The sequence below is a fragment of the Heterodontus francisci genome, unplaced genomic scaffold (genome assembly GCF_036365525.1).
Source record: "Heterodontus francisci isolate sHetFra1 unplaced genomic scaffold, sHetFra1.hap1 HAP1_SCAFFOLD_452, whole genome shotgun sequence".
NCBI lineage: Eukaryota > Metazoa > Chordata > Chondrichthyes > Heterodontiformes > Heterodontidae > Heterodontus > Heterodontus francisci.
In genome coordinates this window covers 1,162,876-1,181,156 of record NW_027141290.1, presented here as the reverse complement: position 1 = coordinate 1,181,156, position 18,281 = coordinate 1,162,876, and positions in this window count along the sequence as shown.

Genomic DNA, 18,281 nt, shown 5'->3' with positions numbered 1-18,281 from the left:
TCAGAGCGAGAGAGAAACTCAGTGGGAGAGAGAGATTCAGTGCGAGAGAGAGACTCAGTGCAAGAGAGAGATTAAGCGCGAGAGATAGATTCAGTGCGAGAGAGATAGATTCAGAGCGAGAGAGAGACTCAGTGCGAGAGAGAGACTCAGTGTGAGAGAGAGAGAATCAGTGCGATAGAGAGAATCAGTGCGAGAGAGAGATTCAGTGTGAGAGAGTGAGAATCAGTGCGAGAGGGAGACTCAGTGTGAGAGAGAGGTTCAGTGCGAGAGAGAGATTCAGTGCGAGAGAGAGAGATTCAGTGCGAGAGAGAGATTCAGTGCGAGAGATACTCAGTGCGAGAGAGAGATTCAGTGCGAGAGAGAGAGATTCAGTGCGAGAGAGAGATTCAGTGCGAGAGAGAGAGATTCAGTGCGAGAGAGAGATTCAGTGCGAGAGAGTGAGACTCAGTGCGAGAGAGAGATTCATTGCGAGAGAGAGGGATTCAGTGTGAGAGAGAGAGACTCAGTGCGAGAGAGAGATTCAGTGCGAGAGAGAGGGATTCAGTGCGAGAGAGAGATTCAGAGCGAGAGAGAGAATCAGTGCGAGAGAGAGACTCAGTGCAAGAGAGAGATTCAGTGCGAGAGAGAGAGATTCAGTGCGAGAGAGAGATTCAGTGCGAGAGACAGATTCAGTGTGAGAGAGAGATGCAGTGCGAGAGTGAGATTGAGTGCGAGAGAGAGATTCAGTGCGAGAAATTGAGATTCAGTGCCAGAGAGAGAGATTCTGTGCGAGAAAGAGAGATTCAGTGCGTGAGAGAGATTCAGTGCGAGACAGAGAGATTCAGTGCGAGAGAGAGATTCAGTGCGAGAGAGAGATTTAGTGCGAGAGAGAGAGATTCATTGCGAGAGAGGGATTCAGCGCGAGAGAGTGAGATTAAGTGCGAGAGAGAGATTCAGTGCGAGAGAGAGATTCAGTGCGAGAGAGAGATTCAGTGCGAGAGAGAGAGATTGAGTGCGAGAGAGAGATTCAGTGCGTGAAAGAGAGATTCAGTGCGAGAGAGAGATTCAGTGCGAGAAAGAGAGATATTTTGCGAGAGAGAGATTCAGTGCGAGAAAGAGATTCAGTGCAAGAGAGAGATTCAGTGCGAGAGAGAAGATTCAGTGCGAGAGAGAGAGATTCAGTGCGAGAGAGAGGATTCAGTGCGAGAGAGAGATTCAGTGTGAGAGAGAGAGATTCAGTGCGACAGAGAGATTCAGTGCGAGAGAGAGAGATTCAGTGTGAGAGAGAGATTCAGTGCGAGAGAGAGATTCAGTGCGAGAGAGAGGATTCTGTGCGAGAGAGATAGATTCAGAGCAAGAGAGAGACTCAGTGCGAGAGAGAGACTCAGTGTGAGAGAGAGAGAATCAGTGCGATAGAGAGAATCAGTGCGAGAGAGAGATTCAGTGTGAGAGAGGTAGAATCAGTGCGAGAGGGAGACTCAGTGTGAGAGAGAGGTTCAGTGTGAGAGAGAGATTCAGTGCGAGAGAGAGAGATTCAGTGCGAGAGAGAGATTCAGTGCGAGAGAGACTCAGTGCGAGAGAGAGATTCAGTGCGAGAGAGAGAGATTCAGTGCGAGAGAGAGATTCATTGCGAGAGAGAGGGATTCAGTGTGAGAGAGAGAGACTCAGTGCGAGAGAGAGATTCAGTGCGAGAGAGAGGGATTCAGTGCGAGAGAGAGATTCAGAGCGAGAGAGAGAATCAGTGCGAGAGAGAGACTCAGTGCGAGAGAGAGATTCAGTGCGAGAGAGAGAGATTCAGTGCGAGAGAGAGATTCAGTGCGAGAGACAGATTCAGTGCGAGAGAGAGATGCAGTGCGAGAGAGAGATTGAGAGCGAGAGAGAGATTCAGTGCGAGAAATTGAGATTCAGTGCCAGAGAGAGAGATTCTGTGCGAGAAAGAGAGATTCAGTGCGTGAGAGAGATTCAGTGCGAGACAGAGAGATTCAGTGCGAGAGAGAGATTCAGTGCGAGAGATAGATTTAGTGCGAGAGAGAGAGATTCAGTGCGAGAGAGAGATTCAGTGCGAGAGAGATAGATTCAGAGCGAGAGATAGACTCAGTGCGAGAGAGAGACTCAGTGTGAGAGAGAGAAAATCAGTGCGATAGAGAGAATCAGTGCGAGAGAGAGATTCAGTGTGAGAGAGTGAGAATCAGTGCGAGAGGGAGACTCAGTGTGAGAGAGAGGTTCAGTGCGAGAGAGAGATTCAGTGCGAGAGAGAGAGATTCAGTGCGAGAGAGAGATTCAGTGCGAGAGATACTCAGTGCGAGAGAGAGATTCAGTGCGAGAGAGAGAGATTCAGTGCGAGAGAGTGATTCAGTGCGAGAGAGAGAGATTCAGTGCGAGAGAGAGATTCAGTGCGAGAGAGTGAGACTCAGTGCGAGAGAGAGATTCATTGCGAGAGAGAGGGATTCAGTGTGAGAGAGAGAGACTCAGTGCGAGAGAGAGATTCAGTGCGAGAGAGAGGGATTCAGTGCGAGAGAGAGATTCAGAGCGAGAGAGAGAATCAGTGCGAGAGAGAGACTCAGTGCAAGAGAGAGATTCAGTGCGAGAGAGAGAGATTCAGTGCGAGAGAGAGATTCAGTGCGAGAGACAGATTCAGTGTGAGAGAGAGATGCAGTGCGAGAGTGCGATTGAGTGCGAGAGAGAGATTGAGTGCGAGAAATTGAGATTCAGTGCCAGAGAGAGAGATTCTGTGCGAGAAAGAGAGATTCAGTGCGTGAGAGAGATTCAGTGCGAGACAGAGAGATTCAGTGCGAGAGAGCGATTCAGTGCGAGAGAGAGATTTAGTGCGAGAGAGAGAGATTCATTGCGAGAGAGGGATTCAGCGCGAGAGAGTGAGATTAAGTGCGAGAGAGAGATTCAGTGCGAGAGAGAGATTCAGTGCGAGAGAGAGATTGAGTGCGAGAGAGAGATTCAGTGCGAGAGAGAGAGATTGAGTGCGAGAGAGAGATTCAGTGCGTGAAAGAGAGATTCAGTGCTAGGGAGAGATTCAGTGCGAGATTGAGATTCAGTGCGAGGGAGAGTAGTCAGTGCGAGGGAGAGAGATTCAGAGCGAGAGAGAAACTCAGTGGGAGAGAGAGATTCAGTGCGAGAGAGAGACTCAGTGCAAGAGAGAGATTAAGTGCGAGAGATAGATTCAGTGCGAGAGAGATAGATTCAGAGCGAGAGAGAGACTCAGTGCGAGAGAGAGACTCAGTGTGAGAGAGAGAGAATCAGTGCGAGAGAGAGATTCAGTGTGAGAGAGTGAGAATCAGTGCGAGAGGGAGACTCAGTGTGAGAGAGAGGTTCAGTGCGAGAGAGAGATTCAGTGCGAGAGAGAGAGATTCAGTGCGAGAGAGAGATTCAGTGCGAGAGATACTCAGTGCGAGAGAGAGATTCAGTGCGAGAGAGAGAGATTCAGTGCGAGAGAGAGATTCAGTGCGAGAGAGAGAGATTCAGTGCGAGAGAGAGATTCAGTGCGAGAGAGTGAGACTCAGTGCGAGAGAGAGATTCATTGCGAGAGAGAGGGATTCAGTGTGAGAGAGAGATTGAGTGCGAGAGAGAGATTCAGTGCGAGAGAGAGAGATTGAGTGCGAGAGAGAGATTCAGTGCGTGAAAGAGAGATTCAGTGCTAGGGAGAGATTCAGTGCGAGATTGAGATTCAGTGCGAGGGAGAGTAGTCAGTGCGAGGGAGAGAGATTCAGAGCGAGAGAGAAACTCAGTGGGAGAGAGAGATTCAGTGCGAGAGAGAGACTCAGTGCAAGAGAGAGATTAAGCGCGAGAGATAGATTCAGTGCGAGAGAGATAGATTCAGAGCGAGAGAGAGACTCAGTGCGAGAGAGAGACTCAGTGTGAGAGAGAGAGAATCAGTGCGATAGAGAGAATCAGTGCGAGAGAGAGATTCAGTGTGAGAGAGTGAGAATCAGTGCGAGAGGGAGACTCAGTGTGAGAGAGAGGTTCAGTGCGAGAGAGAGATTCAGTGCGAGAGAGAGAGATTCAGTGCGAGAGAGAGATTCAGTGCGAGAGATACTCAGTGCGAGAGAGAGATTCAGTGCGAGAGAGAGAGATTCAGTGCGAGAGAGAGATTCAGTGCGAGAGAGAGAGATTCAGTGCGAGAGAGAGATTCAGTGCGAGAGAGTGAGACTCAGTGCGAGAGAGAGATTCATTGCGAGAGAGAGGGATTCAGTGTGAGAGAGAGAGACTCAGTGCGAGAGAGAGATTCAGTGCGAGAGAGAGGGATTCAGTGCGAGAGAGAGATTCAGAGCGAGAGAGAGAATCAGTGCGAGAGAGAGACTCAGTGCAAGAGAGAGATTCAGTGCGAGAGAGAGAGATTCAGTGCGAGAGAGAGATTCAGTGCGAGAGACAGATTCAGTGTGAGAGAGAGATGCAGTGCGAGAGTGAGATTGAGTGCGAGAGAGAGATTCAGTGCGAGAAATTGAGATTCAGTGCCAGAGAGAGAGATTCTGTGCGAGAAAGAGAGATTCAGTGCGTGAGAGAGATTCAGTGCGAGACAGAGAGATTCAGTGCGAGAGAGAGATTCAGTGCGAGAGAGAGATTTAGTGCGAGAGAGAGAGATTCATTGCGAGAGAGGGATTCAGCGCGAGAGAGTGAGATTAAGTGCGAGAGAGAGATTCAGTGCGAGAGAGAGATTCAGTGCGAGAGACAGATTCAGTGCGAGAGAGAGATTCAGTGCGAGAGAGAGAGATTGAGTGCGAGAGAGAGATTCAGTGCGTGAAAGAGAGATTCAGTGCGAGAGAGAGATTCAGTGCGAGAAAGAGAGATATTTTGCGAGAGAGAGATTCAGTGCGAGAAAGAGATTCAGTGCAAGAGAGAGATTCAGTGCGAGAGAGAAGATTCAGTGCGAGAGAGAGAGATTCAGTGCGAGAGAGAGGATTCAGTGCGAGAGAGAGATTCAGTGTGAGAGAGAGAGATTCAGTGCGACAGAGAGATTCAGTGCGAGAGAGAGAGATTCAGTGTGAGAGAGAGATTCAGTGCGAGAGAGAGATTCAGTGCGAGAGAGAGGATTCTGTGCGAGAGAGATAGATTCAGAGCAAGAGAGAGACTCAGTGCGAGAGAGAGACTCAGTGTGAGAGAGAGAGAATCAGTGCGATAGAGAGAATCAGTGCGAGAGAGAGATTCAGTGTGAGAGAGGTAGAATCAGTGCGAGAGGGAGACTCAGTGTGAGAGAGAGGTTCAGTGTGAGAGAGAGATTCAGTGCAAGAGAGAGAGATTCAGTGCGAGAGAGAGATTCAGTGCGAGAGAGACTCAGTGCGAGAGAGAGATTCAGTGCGAGAGAGAGAGATTCAGTGCGAGAGAGAGATTCATTGCGAGAGAGAGGGATTCAGTGTGAGAGAGAGAGACTCAGTGCGAGAGAGAGATTCAGTGCGAGAGAGAGGGATTCAGTGCGAGAGAGAGATTCAGAGCGAGAGAGAGAATCAGTGCGAGAGAGAGACTCAGTGCGAGAGACAGATTCAGTGCGAGAGAGAGATGCAGTGCGAGAGAGAGATTGAGAGCGAGAGAGAGATTCAGTGCGAGAAATTGAGATTCAGTGCCAGAGAGAGAGATTCTGTGCGAGAAAGAGAGATTCAGTGCGTGAGAGAGATTCAGTGCGAGACAGAGAGATTCAGTGCGAGAGAGAGATTCAGTGCGAGAGATAGATTTAGTGCGAGAGAGAGAGATTCAGTGCGAGAGAGGGATTCAGCGCGAGAGAGTGAGATTCAGTGCGAGAGAGAGATTCAGTGCGAGAGAGAGATTCAGTGCGAGAGAGAGATTCAGTGCGAGAGTCAGATTCAGTGCGAGAGAGAGATTCAGTGCGAGCGGGAGAGATTGAGTGCGAGAGAGAGATTCAGTGCGAGAAAGAGAGATTCAGTGCGAGATAGAGATTCAGTGCGAGAAAGAGAGATATTTTGCGAGAGAGAGATTCAGTGCGAGAAAGTGATTCAGTGCAAGAGAGAGATTCAGTGTGAGAGAGAGGATTCAGTGCGAGAGAGAGAGATTCAGTGCGAGAGAGAGGATTCAGTGCGAGAGAGAGATTCAGTGCGACAGAGATTCAGTGCGAGAGAGAGAGATTCAGTGTGAGAGAGAGATTCAGTGCGAGAGAGAGATTCAGTGCGAGAGAGAGGATTCTGTCCGAGAGAGAGATTCAGTGCGAGAGAGAGACATTCAGTGCGAGAGAGAGAGATTCAGTGCGAGAGAGAGAGATTCAGTGCGAGAGAGAGATTCAGTGCGAGAGAGAGATTCAGTGCGAATGAGAGTGATTCAGTGCAAGAGAGAGAGATTCAGTGCGAGGGAGAGATTCAGAGCGAGAGAGAGAATCAGTGCGAGAGAGAGACTCAGTGCAAGAGAGAGAGATTGAGTGCGAGAGAGAGATTCAGTGCGAGAAAGTGAGATTCAGTGCCAGAGAGAGAGATTCAGTGTGAGAGAGAGATTCAGTGCAAGAGAGAGATTCAGTGCGAGAGAGAGGAATCAGTGCGAGAGAGAGAGATTCAGTGCGAGAGAAATATTCAGTGCGAGAGAGAAAGATTCAGTGTGAGAGAGAGATTCAGTGCCAGGGAGTGATTCAGTGCGAGATTGAGATTCAATGCGAGAGAGAGGATGCAGTGCGAGAGAGAGACATTCAGAGCGAGAGAGAAACTCAGTGGGAGAGAGAGATTCAGTGTGAGAGAGAGATTCAGTGTGAGAGAGTGTGAATCAGTGCGAGAGAGAGACTCAGTGCGAGAGAGAGGTTCAGTGCGAGAGGGAGATTCAGTGCGAGAGAGAGAGATTCAGTGCGAGAGTGAGATTCAGTGCGACAGAGAGACTCAGTGCGAGAGAGAGATTCAGTGCGAGAGAGGGAGATTCAGTGCGAGAGAGAGATTCAGTGCGAGAGAGAGAGATTCAGTGTGAGAGAGAGATTCAGTGCGAGAGAGAGATTCAGAGTGAGAGAGAGAATCAGTGCGAGAGAGAGACTCAGTGCGAGAGAGAGATTCAGTGCGAGAGAGAGAGATTCAGTGCGAGAGATAGATTCAGTGCCAGAGACAGATTCAGTGCGAGAGAGAGAGTCAGTGCGAGAGAGAGAGATTGAGTGCGAGAGAGAGATTCAGTGCGAGAAAGTGAGATTCGGTGCCAGAGAGAGAGATTCTGTGCGAGAAAGAGAGATTCAGTGCGAGAGAGACATTCAGTGCGAGAGAGAGATTCAGTGCAAGAGAGAGATTCAGTGAGAAAGAGAGGATTCAGTGCGAGAGAGAGAGATTCAGTGCGAGAGAGAGGATTCAGTGCGTGCGAGAGATTCAGTGCGAGAGAGAGAGATTCAGTCCGAGAGAGAGATTCATTGCATGAGAGAGAGATTCAGTGCGAGAGAGAGATTCAGTGCGAGAGAGAGATTCAGTGCGAGAGAGAGGATTCAGTGCAAGAGAGAGAGATTCAGTGCGAGAGAGAGATTCAGTGCGAGAGAAAGAGATTCAGTGCGAGAGAGAGATTCAGTGCGAGAGAGAGCGATTCAATGCGAGAGAGAGATTCAGTGCGAGAGAGAGATTCAGTGCGAGAGAGAGTATTCAGTGCGAGAGAGAGATTCAGTGCGAGAGAGAGATTCAGTGCGAGAGAGCGATTTAGTGCGAGAGAGAGAGATTCAGTGCGAGAGAGAGATTCAGTGCGAGAGAGAGAGATTCAGTGCGAGAGAGAGAGATTCAGTGCGAGAGAGAGATTCAGTGCGAGAGAGAGATTCATTGCGAGAGAGAGGATTCAATGTGAGAGATAGAGACTCAGTGCGATAGAGAGAGACTCAGTGCAAGAGAGTGATTGAGTGCGAGAGAGTGATTGAGTGCGAGAGAGTGATTGTGTGCGAGAGAGAATTCAGTGAGAGAGATTCAGTGCGAGAGAGAATTCAGTGCGAGAGAGAATTCAGTGAGATAGAGATTCAGTGAGATAGAGATTCAGTGAGATTGAGATTCAGTGATAGAAAGATTGAGTGAGAGAGATATTCAGTACGAGAGAGATACATTGAGAGAGAGATTGAGTGCGAGAGTGAATTCAGTGTGAGAGAGATTCAGTGAGAGAGAGATGCAGTGAGAGAGAGATTCAGTGCGAGAGAGAGATTCAGTGCGAGAGAGAGGGATTCAGTGCGAGAGAGAGATTCAGAGCGAGAGAGAGAATCAGTGCGAGAGAGAGACTCAGTGCGAGAGAGAGAGATTCAGTGCGAGAGAGAGAGATTCAGTGCGAGAGAGAGATTCAGTGCGAGAGACAGATTCAGTGCGAGAGAGAGATGCAGTGCGAGAGAGAGATTGAGTGCGAGAGAGAGATTCAGTGCGAGAAATTGAGATTCAGTGCCAGAGAGAGAGATTCTGTGCGAGAAAGAGAGATTCAGTGCGTGAGAGAGATTCAGTGCGAGACAGAGAGATTCAGTGCGAGAGAGAGATTCAGTGCGAGAGAGAGATTTAGTGCGAGAGAGAGAGATTCAGTGCGAGAGAGGGATTCAGCGCGAGAGAGTGAGATTCAGTGCGAGAGAGAGATTCAGTGCGAGAGAGAGATTCAGTGCGAGAGAGAGATTCAGTGCGAGAGACAGATTCAGTGCGAGAGACAGATTCAGTGCGAGAGAGAGAGATTGAGTGCGAGAGAGAGATTCAGTGCTTGAAAGAGAGATACAGTGCGAGAGAGAGATTCAGTGCGAGAAAGAGTGATATTTTGCGAGAGAGAGATTCAGTGCGAGAAAGAGATTCAGTGCAAGAGAGAGATTCAGTGCGAGAGAGAGGATTCAGTGCGAGAGAGAGAGATTCAGTGCGAGAGAGAGGATTCAGTGCGAGAGAGAGATTCAGTGTGAGAGAGAGAGATTCAGTGCGACAGAGAGATTCAGTGCGAGAGAGAGAGACTCAGTGTGAGAGAGAGATTCAGTGCGAGAGAGAGATTCAGTGCGAGAGAGAGGATTCTGTGCGAGAGAGATAGATTCAGAGCGAGAGAGAGACTCAGTGCGAGAGAGAGACTCAGTGTGAGAGAGAGAGAATCAGTGCGATAGAGAGAATCAGTGCGAGAGAGAGATTCAGTGTGAGATAGTGAGAATCAGTGCGAGAGGTAGACTCAGTGTGAGAGAGAGGTTCAGTGTGAGAGAGAGATTCAGTGCGAGAGAGAGAGATTCAGTGCGAGAGAGAGATTCAGTGCGAGAGAGACTCAGTGCGAGAGAGAGATTCAGTGCGAGAGAGAGAGATTCAGTGCGAGAGAGAGATTCAGTGCGAGAGAGAGAGATTCAGTGCGAGAGAGAGATTCAGTGCGAGAGAGTGAGACTCAGTGCGAGAGAGAGATTCATTGCGAGAGAGAGGGATTCAGTGTGAGAGAGAGAGACTCAGTGCGAGAGAGAGATTCAGTGCGAGAGAGAGGGATTCAGTGCGAGAGAGAGATTCAGAGCAAGAGAGAGAATCAGTGCGAGAGAGAGACTCAGTGCGAGAGAGAGATTCAGTGCGAGAGAGAGAGATTCAGTGCGAGAGAGAGATTCAGTGCGAGAGACAGATTCAGTGCGAGAGAGAGATGCAGGGCGAGAGAGAGATTGAGTGCGAGAGAGAGATTCAGTGCGAGAAATTGAGATTCAGTGCCAGAGAGAGAGATTCTGTGCGAGAAAGAGAGATTCAGTGCGTGAGAGAGATTCAGTGCGAGACAGAGAGATTCAGTGCGAGAGAGAGATTCAGTGCGAGAGACAGATTCAGTGCGAGAGAGAGATTCAGTGCGAGAGGGAGAGATTGAGTGCGAGAGAGAGATTCAGTGCGAGAAAGAGAGATTCAGTGCGAGAGAGAGATTCAGTGCGAGAAAGAGAGATATTTTGCGAGAGAGAGATTCAGTGCGAGAAAGAGATTCAGTGCAAGAGAGAGATTCAGTGCGAGAGAGAGGATTCAGTACGAGAGAGAGAGATTCAGTGCGAGAGAGAGGATTAAGTGCGAGAGAGAGATTCAGTGTGAGAGAGAGAGATTCAGTGCGACAGAGATTCAGTGCGAGAGAGAGATTCAGTGTGAGAGAGAGATTCAGTGCGAGAGAGAGATTCAGTGCGAGAGAGAGGATTCTGTCCGAGAGAGAGATTCAGTGCGAGAGAGAGACATTCAGTGCGAGAGAGAGAGATTCAGTGCGAGAGAGAGAGATTCAGTGCGAGAGAGAGATTCAGTGCGAGAGAGAGATTCAGTGCGAATGAGAGTGATTCAGTGCAGGAGAGAGAGATTCAGTGCGAGGGAGAGATTCAGAGCGAGAGAGAGATTCAGTGCGAGAGAGAGACTCAGTGCAAGAGAGAGAGATTGAGTGCGAGAGAGAGATTCAGTGCGAGAAAGTGAGATTCAGTGCCAGAGAGAGAGATTCAGTGTGAGAGAGAGATTCAGTGCAAGAGAGAGATTCAGTGCGAGAGAGAGGATTCAGTGCGAGAGAGAGAGATTCAGTGCGAGAGAAATATTCAGTGCGAGAGAGAAAGATTCAGTGTGAGAGAGAGATTCAGTGCTAGGGAGAGATTCAGTGCGAGATTGAGATTCAGTGCGAGAGAGAGGATGCAGTGCGAGAGAGAGAGATTCAGAGCGAGAGAGAAACTCAGTGGGAGAGAGAGATTCAGTGTGAGAGAGAGATTCAGTGTGAGAGAGAGTGAATCAGTGCGAGAGAGAGACTCAGTGCGAGAGAGAGGTTCAGTGCGAGAGAGAGATTCAGTGCGAGAGAGAGAGATTCAGTGCGAGAGAGAGATTCAGTGCGAGAGAGAGACTCAGTGCGAGAGAGAGATTCAGTGCGAGAGAGAGAGATTCAGTGCGAGAGAGAGATTCAGTGCGAGAGAGAGAGATTCAGTGCGAGAGAGAGGTTCAGTGCGAGACAGTGAGATTCAGGGCGAGAGAGAGATTCAGTGCGAGAGAGAGAGATTCAGTGCGAGAGAGAGTCTCAGTGCGAGAGAGAGATGCAGTGCGAGAGAGAGAGATTCAGTGTGAGAGAGAGATTCAGTGCGAGAGAGAGATTCAGAGCGAGAGAGAGAATCAGTGCGAGAGAGAGACTCAGTGCGAGAGAGAGATTCAGTGCGAGAGAGAGAGATTCAGTGCGAGAGATAGATTCAGTGCCAGAGACAGATTCAGTGCGAGAGAGAGAGTCAGTGCGAGAGAGAGAGATTGAGTGCGAGAGAGAGATTCAGTGCGAGAAAGTGAGATTCAGTGCCAGAGAGAGAGATTCTGTGCGAGAAAGAGAGATTCAGTGCGAGAGAGACATTCAGTGCGCGAGAGAGATTCAGTGCAAGAGAGAGATTCAGTGCGAAAGAGAGGATTCAGTGCGAGAGAGAGAGATTCAGTGCGAGAGAGAGGATTCAGTGCGTGCGAGAGATTCAGTGCGAGAGAGAGATTCAGTGCGAGAGAGAGATTCATTGCAGGAGAGAGAGATTCAGTGTGAGAGAGAGATTCAGTGCGAGAGAGAGATTCAGTGCGTGAGAGAGGATTCAGTGCAAGAGAGAGAGATTCAGTGCGAGAGAGAGATTCAGTGCGAGAGAAAGAGATTCAGTGCGAGAGAGAGATTCAGTGCGAGAGAGAGCGATTCAATGCGAGAGAGAGATTCAGTGCGAGAGAGAGTTTCAGTGCGAGAGAGAGTATTCAGTGCGAGAGAGAGATTCAGTGCGAGAGAGAGATTCAGTGCGAGAGAGCGATTTAGTGCGAGAGAGAGAGATTCAGTGCGAGAGAGAGATTCAGTGCGCGAGAGAGAGATGCAGTGCGAGAGAGAGAGATTCAGTGCGAGAGAGAGATTCAGTGCGAGAGAGATTCATTGCGTGAGAGAGGATTCAATGTGAGAGATAGAGACTCAGTGCGATAGAGAGAGACTCAGTGCAAGAGAGTGATTGAGTGCGAGAGAGTGATTGAGTGCGAGAGAGTGATTGTGTGCGAGAGAGAATTCAGTGAGAGAGATTCAGTGCGAGAGAGAATTCAGTGCGAGAGAGAATTCAGTGAGATAGAGATTCAGTGAGATAGAGATTCAGTGAGATTGAGATTCAGTGATAGAAAGATTGAGTGAGAGAGATATTCAGTACGAGAGAGATACATTGAGAGAGATATTGAGTGCGAGAGTGAATTCAGTGTGAGAGAGATTCAGTGAGAGAGAGATGCAGTGAGAGAGAGATTCAGTGCGAGAGAGATTCAGTGAGAAAGTGATTGAGAGCGAGAGTGAATTCAGTGCGAGAGAGATTCAGTGCGGGAGAGAGATTCAGTGCGAGAGAGAGATTCAGTGAGAGAGAGATTGAGTGCGAGAGAGAGGGATTCATTGCGAGAGAGAGAGACTCAGAGCGAGAGAGAGATTCATTGCGAGAGAGAGATTCAGTGCGAGAGAGAGAGATTCAGTGCGAGAGAGAGATTCAGTGCGAGAGACAGATTCAGTGCGAGAGACAGATACAGTGCGAGAGAGAGAGATTGAGTGCGAGAGAGAGATTCAGTGCGAGAAATTGAGATTCAGTGCCAGAGAGAGGGATTCTGTCCGAGAAAGAGAGATTCAGTGCGTGAGAGAGATTCAGTGCGAGACAGAGAGATTCAGTGCGAGAGCGAGTTTCAGTGCGAGAAAGAGATTTAGTGCGAGAGAGAGAGGTTCAGTGCGAGAGAGGGATTCAGCGCGAGAGAGTGAGACTCAGTGCGAGAGAGAGATTCAGTGCGAGAGAGAGAGATTCAGTGCGAGAGACAGATTCAGTGCAAGAGAGAGATTCAGTGCGAGAGAGAGGATTCAGTGCGAGAGAGAGAGATTCATTGCGAGAGAGAGGATTCAGTGCGAGAGAGAGATTCAGTGTGAGAGAGAGAGATTCAGTGCGACAGAGAGATTCAGTGCGAGAGAGAGAGATTCAGTGTGAGAGAGAGATTCAGTGCGAGAGAGAGATTCAGTGCGAGAGAGAGGATTCAGTCCGAGAGAGAGAGATTCAGTGCGAGAGAGAATTCAGTGCGAGAGAGAATTCAGTGAGATAGAGATTCAGTCAGGTAGAGATTCAGTGAGATTGAGATTCAGTGATAGAAAGATTGAGTGAGAGAGATATTCAGTACGAGAGAGATACATTGAGAGAGAGATTGAGTGCGAGAGTGAATTCAGTGTGAGAGAGATTCAGTGAGAGAGAGATGCAGTGAGAGAGAGATTCAGTGCGAGAGAGATTCAGTGAGAAAGTGATTGAGAGCGAGAGTGAATTCAGTGCGAGAGAGATTCAGTGCGGGAGAGAGATTCAGTGCGAGAGAGAGATTCAGTGAGAGAGAGATTGAGTGCGAGAGAGAGGGATTCATTGCGAAAGAGAGAGACTCAGTGCGAGAGAGAGATTCAGTGCGAGAGAGAGATTCAGAGCGAGAGAGAGAATCAGTGCGAGAGAGACACTCAGTGCGAGAGAGAGATTCAGTGCGAGAGAGAGAGATTCAGTGCGAGAGAGAGATTCAGTGCGAGAGAGAGATTGAGTGCGAGAGAGAGATTCAGTGCGAGAAAGTGAGATTCAGTGCCAGAGAGAGAGATTCAGTGTGAGAGAGAGATTCAGTGCAAGAGAGAGATTCTGTGCGAGAGAGAGGATTCAGTGCGAGAGAGAGAGATTCAGTGCGAGAGGGAGGATTCAGTGCGAGAGAGAGATTCAGTGCGAGAGAGAGAGATTCAGTGCGAGAGAGATATTCAGTGCGAGAGAGAGAGATTCAGTGTGAGAGAGAGATTCAGTGCTCGGGAGAGATTCAGTGCGAGATTGAGATTCAGTGCGAGAAAGAGGGATATTTTGTGAGAGAGAGATTCAGTGCATGAGAGAGATTCAGTGCAAGAGAGAGATTCAGTGCGAGAGAGAGGATTCAGTGCGAGAGAGAGAGATTCATTGCGAGAGAGAGGATTCAGTGCGAGAGAGAGATTCAGTGTGAGAGAGAGAGATTCAGTGCGACAGAGAGATTCAGTGCGAGAGAGAGAGATTCAGTGCGAGAGAGAGATTCAGTGCGAGAGAGAGGATTCAGTCCGAGAGAGAGAGATTCAGTGCGAGAGAGAGACATTCAGTGCGAGATAGAGATTCAGTGCGAGAGAGAGAGATTCAGTGCGAGAGAGAGATTCAGTGCGAGAGAGAGATTCAGTACGAATGAGAGAGATTCAGTGCAAGAGAGAGAGATTCAGTGCGAGGGAGAGATTCAGAGCGAGAGAGAGATTCAGTGCGAGAGAGAGATTCAGTGCGAGAGAGAGACTCAGTGCAAGAGAGAGATTCATTGCGAGAGAGTGAGATTCAGTGCGAGAGAGAGAGATTGAGTGCGAGAGAGAGATTCAGTGCGAGAAAGTGAGATTCAGTGCCAGAGAGAGAGATTCAGTGTGAGAGAGAGATTCAGTGCAAGAGAGAGATTCTGTGCGAGAGAGAGGATTCAGTGCGAGAGAGAGAGATTCAGTGCGAGAGGGAGGATTCAGTGCGAGAGAGAGATTCAGTGCGAGAGAGAGAGATTCAGTGCGAGAGAGATATTCAGTGCGAGAGAGAGAGATTCAGTGTGAGAGAGAGATTCAGTGCTCGGGAGAGATTCAGTGCGAGATTGAGATTCAGTGCGAGAGACAGGATTCAGTGCGAGAGAGAGAGATTCAGAGCGAGAGAGAAACTCAGTGGGAGAGAGAGATTCAGTGTGAGAGAGAGATTCAGTGTGAGAGAGTGAGAATCAGTGCGAGAGAGAGACTCAGTGCGAGAGAGAGGTTCAGTGCGAGAGAGAGATTCAGTGCGAGAGAGAGAGATACAGTGCGAGAGAGAGATTCAGTGCGAGAAAGAGACTCAGTGCGAGAGAGAGATTCAGTGCGAGAGAGAGAGATTCAGTGCGAGAGAGAGATTCAGTGCGAGAGAGAGAGATTCAGTGCGAGAGAGAGATTCAGTGCAAGAGACTGAGACTCAGTGCGAGAGAGAGATTCAGTGCGAGAGAGAGAGATTCATTGCGAGAGAGAGACTCAGTGCGAGAGAGAGATTCAGTGCGAGAGAGAGAGATTCAGTGTGAGAGAGAGATCCAGTGCGAGAGAGAGATTCAGAGCGAGAGAGAGATTCAGTGCGAGAGAGAGAGATTCAGTGCGAGAGATAGATTCAGTGCGAGAGACAGATTCAGTGCGAGAGAGAGAGATTCAGTGCGAGAGAGAGATTCATTGCATGAGAGAGAGATTCAGTGTGAGAGAGAGATTAAGTGCGAGAGAGAGATTCAGTGCGAGAGAGAGAGATTCAGTGCGAGAGATAGATTCAGTGCGAGAGACAGATTCAGTGCGAGAGAGAGAGATTCAGTGCGTGAGAGAGATTCATTGCATGAGAGAGAGATTCAGTGTGAGAGAGAGATTCAGTGCGAGAGAGAGATTCAGTGCGAGAGAGAGGATTCAGTGCAAGAGAGAGAGATTCATTGCGAGAGAGAGGATTCAGTGCGAGAGAGAGATTCAGTGTGAGAGAGAGAGATTCAGTGCGACAGAGAGATTCAGTGCGAGAGAGAGAGATTCAGTGCGAGAGAGAGATTCAGTGCGAGAGAGAGGATACAGTCCGAGAGAGAGAGATTCAGTGCGAGAGAGAGACATTCAGTGTGAGATAGAGATTCAAAGCGAGAGAGAGAGATTCAGTGCGAGAGAGAGATTCAGTGCGAGAGAGAGATTCAGTACGAATGAGAGAGATTCAGTGCAAGAGAGAGAGACTCAGTGCAAGAGAGAGATTCATTGCGAGAGAGTGAGATTCAGTGCGAGAGAGAGAGATTGAGTGCGAGAGAGAGATTCAGTGCGAGAAAGTGAGATTCAGTACCAGAGAGAGAGATTCAGTGTGAGAGAGAGATTCAGTGCAAGAGAGAGATTCTGTGCGAGAGAGAGGATTCAGTGCGAGAGAGAGAGATTCAGTGCGAGAGGGAGGATTCAGTGCGAGAGAGAGATTCAGTGCGAGAGAGAGAGATTCAGTGCGAGAGAGATATTCAGTGCGAGAGAGAGAGATTCAGTGTGAGAGAGAGATTCAGTGCTCGGGAGAGATTCAGTGCGAGATTGAGATTCAGTGCGAGAGAGAGGATTCAGTGCGAGAGAGAGAGATTCAGAGCGAGAGAGAAACTCAGTGGGAGAGAGAGATTCAGTGTGAGAGAGAGATTCAGTGTGAGAGAGTGAGAATCAGTGCGAGAGAGAGACTCAGTGCGAGAGAGAGGTTCAGTGCGAGAGAGAGATTCAGTGTGAGAGAGAGAGATACAGTGCGAGAGAGAGATTCAGTGCGAGAAAGAGACTCAGTTCGAGAGAGAGATTCAGTGCGAGAGAGAGAGATTCAGTGCGAGAGAGAGATTCAGTGCGAGAGAGAGAGATTCAGTGCGAGAGAGAGATTCAGTGCGAGAGACTGAGACTCAGTGCGAGAGAGAGATTCAGTGCGAGAGAGAGAGATTCATTGCGAGAGAGAGACTCAGTGCGAGAGAGAGATTCAGTGCGAGAGAGAGAGATTCAGTGTGAGAGAGAGATTCAGTGCGAGAGAGAGATTCAGAGCGAGAGAGAGATTCATTGCGAGAGAGAGAGATTCAGTGCGAGAGATAGATTCAGTGCGAGAGACAGATTCAGTGCGAGAGAGAGAGATTCAGTGCGAGAGAGAGATTCATTGCATGAGAGAGAGATTCAGTGTGAGAGAGAGATTCAGTGCGAGAGAGAGATTCAGTGCGAGAGAGAGAGATTCAGTGCGAGAGATAGATTCAGTGCGAGAGACAGATTCAGTGCGAGAGAGAGAGATTCAGTGCGAGAGAGAGATTCATTGCATGAGAGAGAGATTCAGTGTGAGAGAGAGATTCAGTGCGAGAGAGAGATTCAGTGCGAGAGAGAGGATTCAGTGCAAGAGAGAGAGATTCAGTGCGAGAGAGAGATTCAGTGCGAGAGAAAGTTTCAGTGCGAGAGAGAGATTCAGTGCGAGAGAGAGCGATTCAATGCGAGAGAGAGATTCAGTGCGAGAGAGAGATTCAGTGCGAGAGAGAGTATTCAGTGCGAGAGAGAGATTCAGTGCGAGAGAGAGATTCAGTGCGAGAGAGCGATTTAGTGCGAGAGAGAGAGATTCAGTGCGAGAGAGAGATTCAGTGCGAGAGAGAGAGATTCAGTGCGAGAGAGAGAGATTCAGTGCGAGAGAGAGATTCAGTGCGAGAGAGAGATTCATTGCGAGAGAGAGGATTCAATGTGAGAGATAGAGACTCAGTGCGATAGAGAGAGACTCAGTGCAAGAGAGTGATTGAGTGCGAGAGTTGATTGAGTGCGAGAGAGTGATTGTGTGCGAGAGAGAATTCAGTGAGAGAGATTCAGTGCGAGAGAGAATTCAGTGCGAGAGAGAATTCAGTGAGATAGAGATTCAGTGAGATAGAGATTCAGTGAGATTGAGATTCAGTGATAGAAAGATTGAGTGAGAGAGATATTCAGTACGAGAGAGATACATTGAGAGAGAGATTGAGTGCGAGAGTGAATTCAGTGTGAGAGAGATTCAGTGAGAGAGAGATGCACTGAGAGAGAGATTCAGTGCGAGAGAGATTCAGTGAGAAAGTGATTGAGAGCGAGAGTGAATTCAGTGCGAGAGAGATGCAGTGCGGGAGAGAGATTCAGTGCGAGAGAGAGAGTCAGTGAGAGAGAGATTGAGTGCGAGAGAGAGGGATTCATTGCGAGAGAGAGAGACTCAGTGCGAGAGAGAGATTCAGTGCGAGAGAGAGATTCAGAGCGAGAGAGAGAATCAGTGCGAGAGAGACACTCAGTGCGAGAGAGAGATTCAGTGCGAGAGAGAGAGTTTCAGTGCGAGAGAGAGATTCAGTGCGAGAGACAGATTCAGTGCGAGAGAGAGCTTCAGTGCGAGAGAGAGAGATTGAGTGCGAGAGATAGATTCAGTGCGAGAAATTGAGATTCAGTGCCAGAGAGAGGGATTCTGTCCGAGAAAGAGAGATTCAGTGCGTGAGAGAGATTCAGTGCGAGACAGAGAGATTCAGTGTGAGAGAGAGATTCAGTGCGAGAGAGAGATTTAGTGCGAGAGAGATAGATTCAGTGCGAGAGAGGGATTCAGCGCGAGAGAGTGAGACTCAGTGCGAGAGACAGATTCAGTGCGAGAGAGAGAGATTCAGTGCGAGAGACAGATTCAGTGCGAGAGAGAGATTCAGTGCGAGAGAGAGAGATTGAGTGCGATAGAGAGATTCAGTGCGAGAAAGAGAGATTCAGTGCGAGAGAGAGATTCAGTGCGAGAAAGAGAGATATTTTGCGAGAGAGAGATTCAGTGCATGAGAGAGATTCAGTGCAAGAGAGAGATTCAGTGCGAGAGAGAGGATTCAGTGCGAGAGAGAGAGATTCAGTGCGAGAGAGAGGATTCAGTGCGAGAGAGAGATTCAGTGTGAGAGAGAGAGATTCAGTGCGAGAGAGAGGATTCAGTC